Source organism: Sorex fumeus, unplaced genomic scaffold (genome assembly GCF_029834395.1).
Source record: "Sorex fumeus unplaced genomic scaffold, SorFum_2.1 ptg000014l, whole genome shotgun sequence".
Taxonomy (NCBI): domain Eukaryota; kingdom Metazoa; phylum Chordata; class Mammalia; order Eulipotyphla; family Soricidae; genus Sorex; species Sorex fumeus.
Genome location: NW_026606071.1, coordinates 6,062,204 through 6,083,395, shown reverse-complemented (window position 1 = coordinate 6,083,395; position 21,192 = coordinate 6,062,204). Strand labels below are relative to the sequence as shown.

General features: G+C 36.3%; 1 pseudogene; it reads right to left on the bottom strand.

Annotated features, from left to right (window-relative positions):
* Nucleotides 1–682: 682 nt before the first annotated feature.
* LOC130021145 (mRNA cap guanine-N7 methyltransferase-like) lies at nt 683–3,022 on the bottom strand (annotated as a pseudogene).
* Nucleotides 3,023–21,192: the final 18,170 nt, after the last annotated feature.

Below are 21,192 nucleotides of genomic sequence, written 5' to 3'. Positions count from 1 at the left end.
CATTTTGATCTAATAGTAGGTAATGAGAGGAACCTACATTTTACATGAGAGAGAAGTAATCTGAAGTTCATCTCTCAGCTTCTTATACAATCAGATCCTCCTGAGCTATTCCATGAATCAGGTGAATATGTGCAATGGATTTACAGGGTTTCTCTAATGAGCAAATTCTTGAGCAAAACAACTGTGGTGTTTTTGCTCAATGAAGAACAACTATACATTTTGTTAAGTAGGATTATTAATAACTATGATAAGAAATTATTAAGAGAAAATACTCAGAACTTAGAGCAATTCTACATGGTATCTAAAATGTTTTATCCAGTTCCAGAACTGCAACATTAGCAAATGAAATGAGAAAACACACCTGAAAACAACCATGTTCATGTAGAAAGAATTCAGTAACTTTCATATGTCATAAATTTTATGAGCTAATGAGAAAAGCGGTTGCAAATGGATACTTATGCAGTATTTAAAAAGACTTTTAAAGATGAAGGTCCCAATTCATAGCCACACAACAAAGTTCATCTCTCACAGCAAATACTGAATTTATAAAAAAGGGTTTCTGGCAGCATCTGTTAGATTTAGAATAATTAAAACCAACAGGAAAGTTGTCATGTGTACCTCAGATGGATCATTTAAATCTGGATGAAATGGAATAGCTGTTCTGATGCTACAGAACATGGTCTCACTGCTGCTTCTGAAATCCAGAAACCAAGTAAATACTTGTAGCTTCCCATTCTTATTTAATTACTATTCACAGAGGTAACCTTATGTGACCCTTCTTCATTTATTCTGTTGCATGTTGATAGTCCTTCTCAGAGATCTGTTTAGAATTTTTATTCGCAGAAAATGACTCCAGGGCCTGATGCATTTCAACAGCATTTTGTTTCCATTGTTCTTAATCTTTTCTTCGAATTCCAGAAATGTTTTCTTATAGACTTGTTTCATATTTTATTTCTTTGCCATTTCAATTAACAATGGAAAATAGATCAAGAACTCAGGAACATCAATAATACCATGTAAGTAGAAGTCACATTTGCAGCCAAATAAAAGATAATCTCCTTTCTTCTGAAATGTCACAGTATGTATTTCATTTCTGAATGACTCTGCTTCTAAAACTTGAAGGTGCTCTATTAGTTTAATACTTTTGGGAGCAGTACCAATAAAATAACCTCCAGAGTTAAGTCTTTGACGAACATTTCTGAGCATCAGGTCAGTCTGTTCATATGATTCAAATGAGTAATAAAAGGCAAACTGACAACTGCAAATGTCAAAGGACATTTCTGGGTCATAAAAGTTGTCCATCAAAAATTTCTTTGATTAAAATCACAAATCACGCAATCATCCTGTCATTCATCGATTGCCTCGAGCAGGCCCCAGTAACGTCTCTTCGTCCTAGCCCTGAGATTTTTTTTTAAGTGCCATATTCAAGGCTCTTTCAGAGTTAGGAGAATGAGAACCTTCATTGTTACTGGTATTTGGCATATTGGGTAAGCCACGCGGAGTTTGCCAGACTCTGCCGTGTGGGCAGGTTTGTCTAAAGTAGGAATGAGATGATAAGATGTCAGAACCCAGCCGGGAGCTGGGTTTTATAGTCTCTGAATCTTGGCCGTTGATGGGATTACAGGGCGCCATGGGGCCAGTTGGTGGGTGTGACCCCCACTTACTGGAATTTGGAGGATCTGGGTGGAGGATGTCCAGCCCCAATCTGAGTAGCCTTGGATATCTCGGCCCCGGAACCCGCGTGGCTTTGTCCCTTTGCCGGTACCTTCATGTGTGCGGAGAGTGGTCTCAGCATGGTGGTGGCTGGTTCTAGAGGTCTTCGGCTGCCGGAGCCCTGGTCGAAGCTGGGAGGAAACCTCAACTAGCTCCCCTCCAAGGGACCCCAGCGAGGACAGCCAGGCGCGGGGGCAGGAGACTCTTTGATTAAATAGCATTATAATTTCTGTGCTGAACATATGTTCATTATCATGATGAGTTTGCAATTCTTCATACCTGCCTTGACACTGTTTACTGGAAACATCACCGTAGACTAGTTTGCTAATTAATTCTTCCCTTTTCCACTTGAACAAATCTTCACCTTTACCAAATCCCACACCCACCAACTGGCCCCCTGGCGCCGTGTAATCCCATCAGCGGCCAAGACTCAGAGACTATAAAAACCAGCCCCTGGCGGCTGTGCGACATCTTATTATAACATCTTATTATCTCATTCCTACTTTGGACAAACTGGCAGGCTACCAAATGTAGCCTGCCCACATGGCAGAATCTGGCAAACTCCCCATGGCGTACCCAATATACCAAACACCAGTAACACTGATGGGTCTCATTCTCCTATAGAGCCTCGAATATAATCTCAGGGCTAGGATGAAGGAGACGTTACTGGGGCCTGCTTGAGGCAATCGACCAAATCCCAGGTCCAAAACAGCGATGTCATGTGTTTATTATTTTCTGTCACATATATTTTGTAAAAATTTCCCAAAGATAGCAATTTTTATCCAGTTATTAAAGTTCCTCAGGTGAAAGTTCTAACTTTCACTATGTTTTTCCCAAATCAACTTCCTGTGGTTCATTGTACTGGGCAACAACTGCTGAGTTGTGACTATTTCCAAATTAAAACTTTTCAGGAATATCCTCAACTTCTATTTTTCTATTTTTCTGAGTTACATCTCCAGTAAGTTTCTCTTCTGGTAATTTATCAGGTTTCAGTTTTCTTTCTTTTGAAATACATTCATCATCACCACAACCTTTTTCTTCTCAGACAACTTCAGTTTCTAATTTTCTTTTCTTGGACAGAATGTCTTCTCCCCCACAGACAGAAATTTCATGTGCAGGATCACCTTCAGAATCCATTTTTCTTTTTCTTGGTGTGGCCACATGCATAGAGGAAGGAGTCTTTTGAAGAAACACTGTACTACTCATGTTTTCATTAATATCAAAGGAAGACTGTTTCTGAATTTAATGATACTTTGGCCTCTTCAAGGGAGATGCTTTCACATTCTTCTGCATTTGTAGCATATTCCATTTTGATAATTTTACAAGATGTCAAAATTTCATGAGCCTTACAACTTAGGTAGACCATTTGATTTCATCTTCCAGATTTGGATATTAAAGGATACAATCTACTTCCTACATTTTGGCCTCCAAATTACTTTCCAACAAGTCATGTAAATAGCTCTAGAAATATAGTGATACCTATTTGACAATTCCATTTAATTAACTGTGCCATTCAAATACCAATGGTGAAAATCATCATACTGAATTTGCTAAGATTTTAACAAAAAGTTGCTAATGTACAACATTCAACACTTTTTATTTTTAATGGAGGTATCATAATAATACTGAACTTCTAAATAATTATAATCAGTTCTACAGGATTATAATACTGAATCAAATAATTTATTTGGTTACTATTAACTTAAAGTCACTTTTTTATTGATAAAATAAGTTAAGCACAATCTGAGATTTATCATAAACATTCAACAATTTTCTAAAAGAATCAAATGTCATGCCTTTTTTTTCTCATTTGAAAAGGAGTTTCATTAGTTTACTCAAATAAGTTTCTTTCTTCCACAACATTTTAAGTTCATAGAAATACTTCAGTTTTCCAAAAAGCCATCACAGAGACATATGTGATTTCTTTTTGGTTTTAAGATATAACTAAGTCTCCTCATAGTTGATAAGTTATTAAACTTTTTTGACATTTGTATTTGTATATTTTTCAGTTAATGTTTACTATAATTTTATATTATAGAGTGCTAAATAGATTATAAATTTTGTTTATGTTTGAGATTCACTATTTTTTAAGTTGATATAATCTGATTAATTGTTATTTCAATTTTAAATAGGAAGTCTTGGAATGAGGTGGATAAACTTTGAAATTACTACTAATGGGAGGGGACTTCTAATGGTTTACACTGTGAATAGTTCATTGTAGTTAGCTAGAAAAGAGAGAAAAATAAATTTGCCTTCTTATTCTAAGCATAATGATTCTTATATAGAGTTATTAGCATAAAATATGTAGATTTTTCTAAAAACGCATATTATTCAACTAATTAAGTATAAGGTTTAGTCATATCCTGATCCAGAGGAAGGATAATTAATCTATTCCTGACTGCTCTGTTGAATTATTATAGGAATTATCTTTATCTGACTGTCACAGTTTTTATTTTTTGGTGACAGTAATTGTCTGATTCACATTGTCCTACGGAAAATTCAAGGTTTTGAATGCTGTCTTCTAGAATTTCTAATCAAATGCTTACTCTGGCATTGTAAAGTGCTGATAATATAACATTTGTGTAGACAAGAGTGAATATGTTTAAAACTGATGAACATACATTCCAAAATTATTTCCTTGAATTGGACAGTTCTACACTCTTATGACTAATTACTGATGTTCAGCTTTCACCCTGATACTACAGAACTCATTGTTAGTGTATTTTGGAGAATTTTCTCATCTTATCCTTTGCTAAGTATGTGAAGACCTGCTGGTGTTGTTATATGAAAAAAAAAAGTTGTGAAACCAGTTGAATTAATATTCCTAGAAAATAACTGCTAATAATGTCACAGAAATTTGGTATCAAGTTTGTAATGATACAAAGCTCTATGTTAGATAATAGCTTTAGGATTAAGATTCAGAGAACACAGTGATATATTAATATCAGTATGATAAAGCTGTATAAGTGACAAACAAAAGCGTTTATTTAAAATGGCATAAGAATATGGGCCAGAGGTATAGTACAGTGGGTAAAGGACTTGCCTTGCTCATAGCCAGTGCAGCAATCCCTGACACTACATCTGGTCCCCCAAGCACCTCCAGGACTGATCCCTTAGCAGATCCATTAGTAAGGCCAAAACACAGCCCCAGGTGTTGCTCCAACCTTCCCTCCCACACACTGCAAATACACAAGAGTATGTATCAGTCACTGCATCACTGTCCTCCTGATGTTCATCGATTTGCTCCAGTGGGCCCAATAATATTGTGAGACTTGTTACTGTGTTTGGAATATTGAATACGTCATGGGTAGCTTGCCAGGCTTTGCCGTGCGGGCGAGATACTCTCGGTAGCTTGCCGTGCTCTCCGAGAGGGGTGGAGGAATCGAACCCGGGTTGGCTGGATAGGCTGAGTGCAAGGCAAACGCCCTACCCACTGTGCTAATATATATGATAAAGATAAATATGGCTGCATGCAGTGTGGAAAAAGTTTTTTTTTACAATATTTCAAACATTAAATGCACTCCTGTGTGTCATTGTAGCATTATCCGTAATAACCAAGATATTGGAACAACCTAAGTGCTTGAGCCTATGAGTAGACAAACTCATAAATGCATAATTGAATATTGTTCACTATTCAGCTATAGGTGAAAGTGAAATCTTGCAACTTGCACAGAATAAATAATGCTACAAGTAAGGTGTAACAAAAACATGAACTGGATACATAATTTAGTTTATAGTTGTCTAAATGAATTTAACAGAGGAAGAAATGTTGTAATTAATTTTTTTCCATTAATCTCATGTAAATTGTTTATCCAGTTACAACTTTGTCCCAAGTTCGGGTTCTAGAATGATTGTACTACCCTTCAGCCTATTGTCCATTATCTGGAAATGAAGAAACATAACATTATTTTATGCTCTTTGAACCCGTAAGGATAGTCTTATGAATGTGAAACTAGACAATCATAGATTCTAAGAAATAAAGAGTTTCATAATGCTTCTTCCCACTCCTTGATAAGAAACATATTTGGGTTCAGTTTGTGTATCCTAGTAACCTGGTCCTTACTTTTTGTTTATTTTGTGGCCTGACCCTCACTTTAAAAAAGAAGACCATATAGAAAAGAAGACAGAAGAAACTAAAAAAAGATTAATTTTTTATTCTTGTTTCTGAATCATATTCTAAGGATCCTCAAAACAATTGAAGTTGGAACAAACAAATCTATAAAAGTCACTTACCCCCAAATAAGCTCTGTTCCTCAGCACTATTAATACTGCTTACCAGTAAGAGAGATACTGTATGCTGTTGGGAGGGAGCATACAATACGAGGAATATACAAAATGAGGGAGATAATTTCATAAAGCAACTGAAAGTTATATCTAAATAGCTATTTTTTCTAGTAATCTATGTATTCTTTATGTATCTATGTATTCTTGCTGGAGCGATAGCACAGTGGGTAGGGTATTTGCCCTGCACACAGCCGATATAGCCAATCCGAGTTTGATTCCTCAGCCCCTCTCGGAGAGCCCGGCAAGCTACCAAGAGTATCTCGTCTGCATGGCAAAACCTGGCAAGCTACCCGTGATGTATTGGATATGCCAAACACAGCAACAAGTCTCACAGTGTTACTGGGCCTGCTTGACCAAATCAATGAACAATGAGAGGACAGTGACAGTGACAGTGATCTATGTATTTGTGTATCTATGTATTTTTTTTCTTGATTTCTTTCTTTGGGTTCTCTTCTTTTTACAAATGTACTCTTTGTGTTATTCCGAGTTTAACTTCCAACATGCACAGATGTAATCTATAGGCAGACTCATCTCCGGACTTTGGCTCTTGATAGTCGTTCAATTTCAATTGTCTTGGCCGTGTCTGCAAGATTTGTCTGTCATCTTTAGACCTTTATTCAAATATAACTCTTATTAGCACTTCTTTGTCCTTCTCACTTAACATTTCATATCCTTTCCAGTTTTCTCTCTTCTTTTACATGCATTGTTTCTTTTCACTTATATCTTCAGAAGTACTGCGCACTGTACTTATTTATTATTATCATTATTTTTCTTTTTGGGTCACTCCGGCGATGCACAGCGGTAACTCCTGGCTCATGCACTCAGGAATTACTCCCGGTGGTGCTCAGGGAACCATATGGTATGCTGGGAATCGAACTCTGGTCAGCCACGTGCAAGGTAAACGCCCTACCCACTGTGATATTACTCCAGCCCCTGTACCTATTTTTCTGTTATTATCTTTCCAAATAGTTTTTAAATTCCAGAAATACAAGGACTTTTATCCATTTTGTTTATTTCTAAACAGCAGCACCTCAATATTCAATCATGAAATACTGTGCAGGTATATACTAAGTAATAAATAAGTAGACCTTGAACATTTCCTTTCCTGCTGACCTCTCCCTGTGTATTATCAGATCTCTTCCCTGGAGAATCTCTTGAGTCCATCTTTGCTTGAATTTATGTGACAGCCTCCTAGTTTCTGGCCCTGCTTTCAGAATTTCTTTCTTTCTTTTTTTCCCTGCATTTTTTCTCCATGCCATCCACTGAGAGACTGTTCTAAAATTCAGATATGATGTTGCCTTGTGCCAATTTGTAATATACTAATGGCCTTTCTCATCCATTCAATAGAAAACTGCCCTATCAAAGGTATTGTTTCATTTATCTCATCTCTATTTTTTTCCTCAGCTCAGAGTCATCTTCACTCTGACATACTAACTACATTGTTTCTCAAACATATAACATGCTTTATCTACAACCTTCACATACATTCTACCTCACTTGTTTATCTTTCAAACCACTTCATTAGAGTGGCTTGTATTTGTAGTTTGTTGACATGTTTCTGCCCTGATAAGCTTTTCTTGAATCACAGATAACATTAGAAACTATTTTGTACTTGTGAACTTTCTCAAAGTAGTATGAGATGACAGTTTACTCTTCCTCTGTGTACAGGATTGGGAATTATTGTCATGCAAATATTCATCTGCTTTGGTTTATCTCTCACCTGGAGTTTAGCATATTAACAAATTTTTGATAAAACTGGCATTTGTTAAACATAAGAAGCAAGCAATTGTATTATTTGAGGTTTTATCTTACATATAAAAGAAGACAAGTATAGAGCCTGAGATAGTAAAGAGGGTAAGGTTCTTGACCTGTAACATGCCAACCTGGTTGGGATCCCAGGCATCCCATTTGGTCCCCTGAGCACTGCTAAGAGTGGTTACTAAATTCAGAGGCAGGAACAACTCCTGAGCATCAACAGGTGTGCCCCTCAAACAAAAACAGAAACAAAATAAGACAAGTTTAGATTTCCTAAGGAAGAAAACTTTTGTTTACAGTTCTTTTGTTTGTTTTTTTAGATTCCTATTATTATAATTCCTATAATAATAGAAATTATTCCTGACTTCCTAGTCCTGACTAAGGAATCACTTTTGACAAGAACTATGGCAATATAAGGAGCACAGAGGTGCAAATTCAGGCAGGCTATGTGCAAGGTAAATTCCATACCCAGTGTACTCTCTCTCCAACCCGTGTTAACAGTTTTAATTTGACAACAGAATCACACTAAAGTTGAGAGATATTTTGTCAATATTTTTCTTTGTCATTCTCTTGTTTAAATTACCAAATTTACTTCTTATGCCCTAATAGGTACTGGATCAGTGTCAGCTAAAGAGCATACCAGATTGTACATTGTGGCCTAATGAGAAATAATCTTTGAGAATATACATTGATCATTTGTTTCATAAATTTACTGTACATTAATGAAGGCATTATACTTACATCTGGACCTTGGATGTGGTTCTCCCAGTTAGTGTTCATTAGAAAGCTAACAGTGACTCTATGACTTGAAATGAATGGGAGATTTCCTGGGAATATTCTCAATAGAATGGGTTTCTAACAAATGATTAAGAATGAGCTATCTTTATTATTTGATGATTCCTCAAAATCCTATTAAATTGATTACATCATCAGGAAAGGGTCAACCCTTGGGCAATCAAGTTTCACAGATTAGTCACTATGTTAAATAAGTGTTCTCAATTGTTCCAAAATGCCCTACTGAAACACAGTTTTAGATACTTAGTACTTCAAGTATTTCCAGATACCTAGAACAACTTCAAGCCATCAAATATTTATTAGAAGACTCATCAGATAAGAAACTGGACCAAAGTTTGATAAAATAATGCAACTTTCAAGGATACAGAGGGGAGAATGTCTACCTCTCAAGAGGCCTAGACTTGAGGGCAGGGCAGTAGATAAGTGTGGGTGGACTCTCCCAAATTCATAGCCAGAGAAGAAAAGTTTTTACTTTGTCAACTCCTCTCCAATCTGCAGATGGCCAATTTGAAACAAAGTTGGAAGAGTAGGTGAAAAAAAAAAATGGGTGGAACCGGTCTGAGTTTGAGACTGCTGCCCAGGCCATGTGTATCCATTTTCCTAGCCAAAATATTGTTGTCATCATTTAGAACTTCGCAAGAATTTGGAGCCTCTGTTTGCCACGTATCACAATTCTCCTCAGAACATGAGCTAATGTTGCAGGATAGCACACCATCTGGTCTCACTCGAGAACTAAACTTAATCTTCATGCTTCAGACAAGTATGTTGATGTGGAGCTCCCATATATTAAAAAAGAATTACTCTTTCATTGCAAACTGGCAAAATTATATACACCCCCAAGAAGAACAAAACAGCAGCTACCACAGCAACATTTTAAATTGAGGAGAAAATTTTACATAAGATATTTGTCACTTGTTTGGGTATTTTTCTGCTTTAGTTTTTAAATTTATTATAGTCAAAATATACCCAATTCACACTTTAGTGTAACACTTTCTGAGATTTGTTTACCTATGATGATGATAATCACTTTTTTTAACCAAATAAAGGAGCAAAATGTGAAGGAACCGAATTAGAAAATATAAAATGTAGAAAATGAAATTTTATCAAATGTTACAGTGTAAAAATGAATTATCAGTACTGATAGTAGTTACTATTTATTTTACAAATGTGATAGATGTTAATTCAGCACAAAATTTCAACTGACTACAGTATAAGAAATTTGGCTTTTTATGACAATTCTGTTAAGAAAATAAAAACAGAGGCCAAGATAATACAGTAGGTTAAAAGTGTTTGCCTTATAGGAATCTGACCCAGGTTTCCAACCCCAATACTGAATATGGTTTCCTGAGTACTGCCAGAAGTGTTCCCTGAGCATAAAGGAAGGAGTAAGCCCTAAGCATAATCAGGTGAGGCTAAAAATCAAAAACCATAAAGAAAAAAAAAAGAAAATCAATAGAGAAAGATTTCAAGAAAAAGTATTTAGTATCTAGGATGTTTGCACATTGTGAAAAACTCAGTAAAATAACAGATATTAATTAAGCCATGTATTTTAAACATTATTATTATTGAGCCAACAGGATACTACAGAAGATAAGTACTTGCCTTGTATACAGCCAACCCCAACTTTCCGATGTTCTCTCCAATTTTCAGTATATCTTATATCATATTTTATGTATGATAATTTTAACATACAACTGTGTATTTTTGTTAAGTTAATATAAGGTATCTAATAATTTGAACATGATTTTAAGCAGGAAAGTCTTATTGGTGTCATTCACTTCAATTTTGTTTTCTAAAGATGCAACATGTTTTTGTGCATTGATTTTGTGGCTTCTTACTGTACTGTACTGGTTTATTACGTCTAAGATTTTTCCTCTGTTTTAATATGCTTTCTTTTAAACAATGTTTATTTAATTAAAGAGTTATTTTTTACAAAGTTACCAGTAGACAGGCCTTAGGCATATTTCTAAGACATTTTAGGTAGAATCTTTAGGGTTTTCTATATAGACCATCATGCCATCTGCAAAAAAGTGAGAGCTTAACTTTTTCTTTTTCTCTTTTTATTCTTTTTTTAAATTAAATTTTGTTTATACTTTATAAAATTTTTCACAATAATTATTACAGTTAATATTCCAATACCAATCCCAACACCATTATACCTTCCCAACACCATATTTCAAATTATTCCACCCTGATCCCCAAAGCATGACCCCAAAGCAGAACATTAATAATACATTTTGTATTACTTGTTATGAATTATCCACTAAATATTATCAAAAAAAGTTCCCTTAGAGAAAAGTGTGTGAAGATTTTTGTATCAACCTGGAGTCATTATGCCCTTGTATAGAGTATGAGATGTCACTCCAGGAATTCTAAGATTTTAAATAGGTTGATACAGCTAGAATTAAATTTTTAACTGGATGGTGACTTTGGAGTTAGGAGGCATCTCCGCAGCATGTTGCCCTTTTTCTATTCTCAAGATTTCTATATGAGTCTCTGGATTATGGCAGTTAATGAGCTTAAATGGCACCAGAGGCAGTTCTTGGGGGTGATTGCCCCCAAGGAAGTGCAGGGAGATGCAGAGAGGTCACCCATTCCGCATGCTATGTGACCCTGGAGATTTTAGTCACAAGTCCAGCATATCTGGGTTTTTCATAAGATTCCATGGATGAGGCTCATCTAAACCTGTGGAGATAGGTCATGAACATGGTGGCGATTGAGTTTTGAAGATTTTGGGCTGCCAAGGCTCTCCCTGAACTTCTGGTATCCAGAGCACCAAATTTTCTATGGATATTAGTCACAAATTTGTAGCTTCTAGGGTTTTCATCATTCAAACCAACTACCAACTAATTCAGGATTTTCTGAATCTATGTCAAGTAGTCTGAGCTAGAGTGTTAGCACAGCGGGTAGGGCGTTTGCCTTGCATGCAGCCAACATGGCCAACCCGAGTTGATTCCTCTGTCCCTCTCGGAGAGCCCAGCAAGCTACCGAGAGTATCTCGCCCGCACAGAAGAGCCTGGCAAGCTACCCGTGATGTATTCGATATGCCAAACACAGTAACAACAAAGTCTCCAATGGAGATGTTATTGGACCCGCTCGAGCAAATCGATGAACAATGGGAGGACAGTGTGTCCACATGTCAAGTCTGAGAGTTTGATAGAAAGACATGCCAAATGCCAGAGATTCTTTCCTGGCTGTTATAGATTTATTGGATGAAAGAGAAATCAGAAAGAAAACGACACATGTGTATGCAGATGTGGGAAGATTCTGGAGAAGAGAGTACCTGTGGTGCTCCGACTGACATACATTTGAGTCACAGAAATTTACCATAATCTTTGGTGTCCAATTTTTATTAGCCTTCAATACTCACTACCCACATGGCCTTCCTTTAGTCTCTAGGTGAAGATAGTCTTCATATCTTCTGCAGCTATATGACTAATATCTTTAGCATTCACTCCCACTTGAAGGTCAAAACAAGTATGGCTTGATCTTAAGTCCCATCAAAAATTATGTTGTTAGATTGCCTTGTGTCCAATACCTCTGGCAAACACAAAAAACATTTATTAGGCAATATATTTGAAAGCCATAAAATCACTTATCAGTAAATAAGAATAAAATTCAGTTCTCTCCTTTGGATAAATTTTATTTTCCCCACATATTAAGCAATGTCTAGGTTTCTTTGTCATCACAATCCAGCACCATGCACCGACACAGAGAAATTTTTACTCCAACCTTGCGATCTAGACTGATGCTACCCAGACCTTCAGGAAATATATAATTTTCTAAACACATGTCTGGAAGTAAAAATCACTCCAATTCTGATGTGAAATTTTTGGTTTATGATTGATGCCAAAGTTTGGGACTAACAGAATTTAGGAAGGATCAGAAGATCTGAACATCAAAAGTGCTTAGATAAGAGAAAAAGTCAACTGAGTAAGATTGTCCCACTAAAATACATGATTCACAAGAGTCTGCCAATGAAGCACACTTTGCCAATACTTCTGAAATCTGTTTTATTTTACTTTTCATTATGTTATAATTTGCAGTTTTGGAGATATAAATTATCATATCTTAAATAATGCTCATGACACTCAGGATATTTTGCAAATTTAAACAAATAATATTTTACTCTTTTGCTTTTGCAGATTTAAATAATTCATATATCTTTTTTCTTCATATGCATGTTATCTATGCATTTTATATATGTTTGCTTAAGGGTCACAACCACGATCACAACGATCCTGTTATTCGTCGATTGCCTCGAGCAGGCCCCAGTAACGTCTCCTTCGTCCTAGCCCTGAGATTTTTAAAAAAGTGCTATATTCAAGGCTCTTTCAGAGTTAGGAGAATGAGACCCATCATTGTTACTGGTATTTGGCATATTGGGTACCCCAAAGGGAGTTTGCCAGACTCTGCCGTGTGGGCAGGTTACATTTGGTAGCCTGCCAGTTTGTCCAAAGTAGGAATGAGATAATATGTCTCGCAGCCACGAGCTTCCGGGAGCTGGGTTTTATAGTCTCTGAGTCTTAGCCGTTGATGGGATTACACGGCGCCAGGGGGCCAGTTGGTGGGTGTCACCCCCGCCTACTGGAATTTGGAGGATCTGGGTGGAGGATACTCAGCCCCGATCTGAGTAGGCTTGGAGATCTCAGCCCCGGGACCCTTATGCCTTTGTTCCTCTGCTGGTACCTGCTTAAGGGTATGCCAGGCCATATTTAAGGTTTATTGGGATGAGAGTTCCTTTTCACCATATTCCTGCCAACACAGATTGTTCTAAGTTGTTTTGGTATGTGCCATTCTCACTTTATGAGGTATCTCATTTTTCTCTTGATTTGCATTTCCCTAATAATTAGCTATAATGAGCATTTTTCATACACCCAAGGTGGGAATGTTGTCTGGTTTAGCCCCTATGAAAATGGTATGGAGATTTCTCAGAAAAGTAAAAAGAGTTCCCACATGCTCTAGTAATTCCATTTCTTGGTATATACTCTCAGGACACAACAATGTTCATTGAAAAGGACATAGATACATCATTATACAACTGGCACATTTAGCACAGCAAGAAGGATATGAAGTCAGTGTAGGTGTCCAATGTCATATGAGTAGATAGAGAAGGTGTGTTACGTGCATGTAAGGGAATATACTATGCAACTTCAAGGAAGGCTAAAACCATGCAATTCACTGAAATTTGCATGGAAATGGCCAATTTTATGTGAAGACAGAAGAACGAAGAAATATCCTCAGTGATCTCATGTATTGTGGTATATGGAATAACAAGAAAAGTAATAGAATGAATAGAAGCAGGAATACTTATCTACTTATTTTACACTGGTCCCAAGATTATAGAACTGAGAAGGATAGAAACAGGGTGAAAGAAGAGAGTAAAAGAGCAGGATGGAGGTAACATGGGCACTAGGTGACTTGGGCATATTGGAGGTATAGAGATGAGGTATATCTAAATATCTGAAACAAGCACTGTAGCACTGTCCTCCCATTGTTCATCAATTTACTGAATAGGTCCAGTATTGTCTCCATTGTGAGACTTGTTACTGTGTTTTGGCATATAGAATACGTCACGAAGAGCTTGCCAGGCTTTGCCGTGTAGGCAATATACTCTCGGTAGCTTGCCAGGCTCTCCGAGATGGGAGGAGGAATCGAACTTGGGTCGCCCAGGTCAGCCGCATGCAAGGCAAATGCCCTACCGTTCTGAAACAAGAACCATCAAAAATGAAAGCATTATATCCAAATTATAATAACAAAACTTAGAAAGTGCCTGCCAAGGGGGCAAATTTAAGAGTGAGAGGGCAATAACACTGCTGATGGGAGTGTTGTTGAAACGCTGCATGTTTAAACCTTAATTATGAATTACTTTGTTTACACAGTGTGTTAATAAATTTTTAAGTGTGATTGATTATTTAAATTAGAAACTAAATGACAGATATAAAATTATTTCATTGAATTTTAAAATATGTACTGTAAATATAATTTTAATAATTTGACTTGCATTTCAAATATTAGGCTCTCTAAATTCTAATGAAAACTTTTCAGTAATTTATAGAAATGGCTTTTGGTTCAATTACATACTGTATTTCACCAAAAAATAAGCACCTTGTTTGTAAGCAATCCAACTCAACAGAAGAGCTTCCCATAATGATCTCAACCTTTATTTCATAGAAAATGTATAGCAGTTAATAGAGTACCTAAATGTATAATAATTATTGAGTATTTGATATTATTTTGTCTCAGGAATGGAAAAAACACAAATAATACATGTTTTAAAAATATACTTTTCTAGGACTTTGAAGAATATCAAGAGAATTTTTATGGAAATTACATAAATTGTGAAATACCTTTGCCAATTTTATTTTTAAATTCATAATTATGGAATATTTTTAAAATTTTTTCATGTCCTCCTCTATTATTTTCAGACATATCTTAGAATTTTCATTGTATGTACCTTTTACATCCTTTGTTAAGTTGGTTCCTAGGTATTTGATGTTTTGGAATACTATTTTATTTATTTTGTTATTTGATAAATATATTTTTTTAAATTTTTATTAGTGAAACCCCATGAGGTACAGTTGTAGACTTACAAATTTTTGTGCCTGGATCGCAGTTATACAATGATCAAATACCCATCCCTCCACCAGTGCCCATTCTCTACCACCACCAGTCCCAGTATCCCAACCCCATCTCCCCATCCCACACTACCTCTGTGGTAGGGCATTACCTTTTGTTATCTCTTTCCTTTTGAGTGCTGTGGAGACAAAAGAGACATTGAGTGGCAATCCTGTTTGGTCTATAGTCTACTCTTATCATGCATTTCCCATCCTGAGAGGAACCTCCCAATACCCTTTATTTGGTGTTCCCTTCTCTATCTGAGCTGCCTTTTCCCCTAGCGTGTGCGGCTGTCCTCAAAGACATGGAGTAATCCTCCTGGTACTTATCTCGGTTATTCTTGGGTGTTAGTCTCCTATTTCGTTACTTTATCTTCCCCAGATGAATGCAATTTTTTATGTCTGTCCCTTTCTTTCTGACTCATTTCGCTTAGCATGATACTTTCCATGTAGTACCACTTGTATATGAATTCCATGACTTCATTTTTTCTAACAGCCGCATAGTACTCCATTGTGTAGATGTACCAAAGTTTCTTTAACCAGTCATCTGTTCTCGGGTACTCAGGTTTTTTCCAGATTCTGGCTATTGTAAAGAGTGCTGCAATGAACAAACAAGTGCAGATGTCACTCCAACTATAGTTTTTTGCCTCTCTGGGATATATTCCCAGGAGTGGTATTGCTGGGTCAAGTGGGAGCTCAATTTCTAATTTTTTGAGGATCGTCCATACTGTTTCCCAAAAGAGCTGAACCAGTCGGCATTCCCACCAGCATCATTTCTCGCCTCATCCGTGCCAACACTGGTTGCTTTTGTTCTTTTGGATGTGGGCCAGTCTCTGTGGTGTGAAATGATGTCTCATTGTTGTATTGATCTGCATCTCCCTGATGATTAATGATGTAGAGCATTTTCTCATGTGTCTTCTAACCATTCGGATTTCTTCTTTGAGAAAGTTTCTGTTCATTTCATTGTCCCATTTTTGATGTGGTTGGTTGTTTTCTTCTTGTGGAGCTCAACCAGTATTTTTATATCGTTGATATCAACCCCTAGTCAGATGTGTATTCTTTCGGAGAATATCTGTTCCCATTCTGTAGACTGTCTTTATATTTTGGTCACTGTTTCTTTTGAGGTGCAGAAGCTTCTTAGTTTAAGATAGTCCCATTTGTCTATCTCTGTTTTCACTTGCTTGGCCAGTGGCGTGACATCTTTGAAGATACCATTAGCTTCAATGTCCTGGAGGGTTTTGCCAACTTTGTCTTCAATGTACCTTATGGATTCTGGTCTGATGTTGAGGTCTTTGATCCATTTTGATCTTAATTTTGTACATGAGATATTATCTCACACCACAGAGTTTGGCCCACATCCAAAAGAACGAAAGCATCCAACCAATGCTGGCACGGATGTGGCGAGAAAGAGACCCTCCATCACTGCTGGTGGGAATGCTGACTGGTTCAGCTCTTTTGGAAAACAGTATGGACGATCCTCAAAAAATTAGAAATTAAGCTCCCATTTGACCCAGCAATACCACTCCTGGGAATATATCCCAGAGAGGCAAAAAACTATAGTCGGAGTGACATCTGCACTTGTTTGTTCATTGCAGCACTCTTTACAATAGCTAGAATCTGGAAAAAACCTGAGTGCCAGAGAACAGATGACTGGTTAAAGAAACTTTGGTACATCTACACAATGGAGTACTATGTAGCTGTTAGAAAAAATGAAGTCATGAAATTCATATACAATTGGTACCACATGGAAAGTATCATGCTAAGTGAAATGAGTCAGAAAGAAAGGGACAGACATAGAAAGATTGCATTCATCTGAGGAACATAAAGTAACAAAATAGGAGACTAACACCCAAGAATAGCCAAGATAAGTACCAGGAGGATTACTCCATGTCTTTGAGGACAGCCACACATGCTAGGGGAAAAGGCAGCTCAGATAGAGAAGGGAACACCAAATAAATGGTGTTGGGAGGTTCCTCTCAGGATGGGAGAAGCATGCTGAAAGTAGACTATAGACCAAACATGGTTGCTACTCAATGGCTCTTTTGCAAACCACAGCACCCAAAAGGAGTGAGAGAACAAAAGGGAATGCCCTGCCACAAAGGCAGGGTGGAATGGCGTGGATGTGGTGGTGGGAGGGATACTGCGATTCGTGGTGGTGGAAAATGAGGACTGCTGAAGGGATGTGTACTTAATCATTGTATAATTGAAATCCAAGCAAAAAAATTTGTAAGTCTACAACTGTACCTCTTGGTTTGTCACTAATAAAAATTTAAATTTTTTTTTAAATTCCCTTTTTTTAAAACACTAAGTTATGCTTGAAAAAAAAACCTAACTACTTTGAATGACATAAATTATATGTGATACATAAAAAGAACAATGAGAAAACAGAATGATTTAATGTTTGAGAGAAATGAAGACAGGAACAAAGAGGGAGAGTATTAGAGAATTAAAGAATTTGAGATAAGAATTGCCATAATCTAGAGAAATGATATAAGTAAAGAGAAACCTTTTCCAGATATGCATAAAATATGAAAATATTTGCAGTGATTTTTTTCAATTTATAGATATGAAAATATTTACACAATTATAGAAGAATGCCAATTAAGTAAACATAAAATAGACTTTGAATGCAATTCTTAGTTTTTAGTGAAATGTTTTGATATTCAAAATAAGTAGATCCACGGATGTGGTGAGAAAGGGACTCTCCTTCACTGCTGGTGGGAATGCCGACTGATTCAGCCCTTTTGAAAAAAGAATGGATGATCCTCAAAAAATTAGAAATTGAGCTCCCATTTGACCCAGCAATACCACTCCTGGGAATATATCCCAGAGAGGCAAAAAACTATAGTTGGAGTGACATCTGCACTTGTTTGTTCATTGCAGCACTCTTTACAATAGCCAGAATCTGGAAAAAACCTGAGTGCCCGAGAACAGATGACTGGTTAAAGAAACTTTGGTACATCTACACAATGGAGTACTATGTAGCTGTTAGAAAAAATGAAGTCATGGAATTCATATACAAGTGGTACTACATCGAATGTATCGTGCTAAGCGAAATGAGTCAGAAAGAAAGGGACAGACATAGAAAGATTGCATTCATCTGGGGAAGATAAAGTAACAAAATAGGAGGCTAACACCCAAGAATAACCGAGATAAGTACCAGGAGAATTACTCCATGTCTTTGAGGACAGCCGCACACGCTAGGGGAAAAGGCAGCTCAGATAGAGAAGTGAACACCAAATAAAGGGTGTTGGGAGGTTCCTCTCAGGATGGGAAATGCGTGAGGAGAGTAGACTATAGACCGAACAGGATTGCCACTCAATGTCTCTTTTGTCTCCACAGCACTCAAAAGGAAAGAGATAACAAAAGGTAATGCCCTGCCACAGAGCTAGGGTGGGATGGGTAGATGGGGTTGGGATACTGGGACTGGTGGTGGTAGAGAATGGACACTGGTGGAGGGATGGGTATTTGATCATTGTATAACTGAGACCCAGGCACAAAAAATTGTAAATCTACAACTGTACCTCATGGTGTTTCACTAATAAAAAAAAAAAAGAGATAAAGACAATAAAAACAGGGAGAAGCTACCTCTCTTTCAATTTATTTATCAAAAAAAAAATAGATCCCTTGGGGAAAGGAATTTAATCTACGACTGAAGTTTAGCTCACCAATTTCTACCAATACTTTCTAAATAAAAGGAATTCAGAAAAACTCCCTAATACAAAGAATTTTTGTTAAGACTGTGTTGCATAGAAATGTTTTTATTACTATGCATTTTAAAACATGAAATATAAATCTCAAATCGGTGTTGTTTTAGACAATGTTTTTATGCCAGCTCACTAATCGTGAATATAAGAAACTATATATCTATATATGAAAATATAATGATTCATAACTTGTCATGTAAAAGTAAAGTAAAAAGTAAAGGCCCTCCCGTTGATCATCGATTTGCTTGAGTGGACCCAGTAACGTCTCCATTGGAGACTTTGTTGTTACTGTGTTTGGCATATCGAATACGTCATGGGGAGCTTGCCAGGCTCTGCCATGTGGGCGAGATACTCTCGGTAGCTTGCCGGGCTCTCCGAGAGGGAGACATGTAATGGTAACAAAATCCAGAAAGATTATAAAGTAAGTGAACTTATAACATAAAGTTGAAATTCCCCTACATAAATTCATTTCTACTTAAACATCCAGTATTAAGACATTCAGTCTTAAGATCAGAGACTCTAAATCTGCTTATTTTTAAAATATGATTATTTCCCATTAGATTTTCTCCAATAACAAATATTACATGGTACAAAGGAACCTTGACCATCATTGAAATCTCAGATTTAAATGTCTACTCTGTGCCAGTCATGTTTTGATGAATGATCTTAGATAAATCATTGACCATTCTGAGCCAATAGTTCCTCAATTTCAAAGGGAAGTTAGTGACAAGTCTATACCCAGTTTTGCTTGTTTCTTAGACTAAATATAGACAATATCTGTAAAGAACACGTGGACTACAAATACATAATCATTTATATGATTTCCATATTTAGAACAAGGCTATATGAATTTAGTGAGCAATGTTCTCTTTCAGTAAGCAAAATAGTATTAAGGAAAAGTTTTAAAAGAAAGTACTCTAAATGTGGGTTCCTTTTATGTTTTCATCATTAATTTTTTAAAAATCACTTACTTATTCTAGAAATTATGCTAAGTCATATGGCACTTTGAAATGTGGAAATTTCATGATTGTCTCCCACAAGTCCTTAAATTCTTTTGTATTCCTGAATGTATTCCTAGCAAGTAATTCATTTAAGGATAAAATTAACGTTTTTGAAATTACTTTTTTTCCTCCAAAGGAACAAAATGCTGGGCACAATGAAAATATGGCCTTAGGAAAAGAAGCAGATGGTTTTAGTTGCTTAGAAAGTTCATGGAAACATGTTAATAGCCACATGCTTCATATTAAAATCACCTCCTTAAGATACTCAGATTTACAAATGTGTTAAGAATAGTTTCGTGACAGGCCAAAAAAAAATGTCTACTGAAGATGTAATAGTCCAACTCTTAGAATCTGTCAATATGTTTAGTTTTATTATGAAAGTTATAAAGAAACAGAATTTGGATAGCTGTTCAGCTAACTCAAAGAGGGAATGAGACCAAGGATGAGACTTCGACTGATAGAGCACATGTTTTGCATGTACAATGTCCTGAGCTTTATCCCTGGTACTGACTATCCCCTGCGCATCTCCAGGTATGATTCTGGCTCACACTAACCAATGATCAAAAGGATGTGCACCCTCACAACAGCAACGATTCAGAAGCTAAAAGATTATCTTGAGTTTTCATTGTGAGTCCAAGGATAGCAATCCCAGAGTCTTTAAATGTATCAGTGAATGTAAAATGAGTTAGCATCAGATAGGTATGCTATGCTCTGAAAAACCCCTCACTGGCTTTGAAGATGGAAAAGAAAGGCACAAATCAAGTAACAGAAAATACATTTAGAAGGTATGAAGGTAGCGGAAACAGATTCTCTTCTAGGGTGCTCTAAAATTAATATAATCTGATGCAAACTAAAATGTCTTGGTGTTAGTCTGTGACATACATTTTGTATTCCTGTTATCCAGGATTATGGAAAAATAATAAAATCTGAATGTAGAAATAATAACTTGATCTTTTGTCTTGAAGTCATGTCTTCCACTACTAATGTGCAATTTATGAATTCTTGTTCTCAGATAACACCTATTATCAAATAAAACAGAAACATTTACATGAAAACTAAAAATGCTGTGTATCATCAGGATGCAGTAGACAAATAGTGTTTTTCTAATATGTATATTTGCATATATATAACTTCTTGTAACAGAAAATTATAATGTTCATATAAATAGTAGGGCATGCTTATATTTCATAATGTTTCAATATTTTTATAGATGGACAAATGCTTTTATAAATATCTGAAGAAAGAAAAAAGTTATAAAATTTGTATCTCAAACAATGATTTTCCCAAATAAATTATTGCTTAAAAGTTTGGCACTTAAAG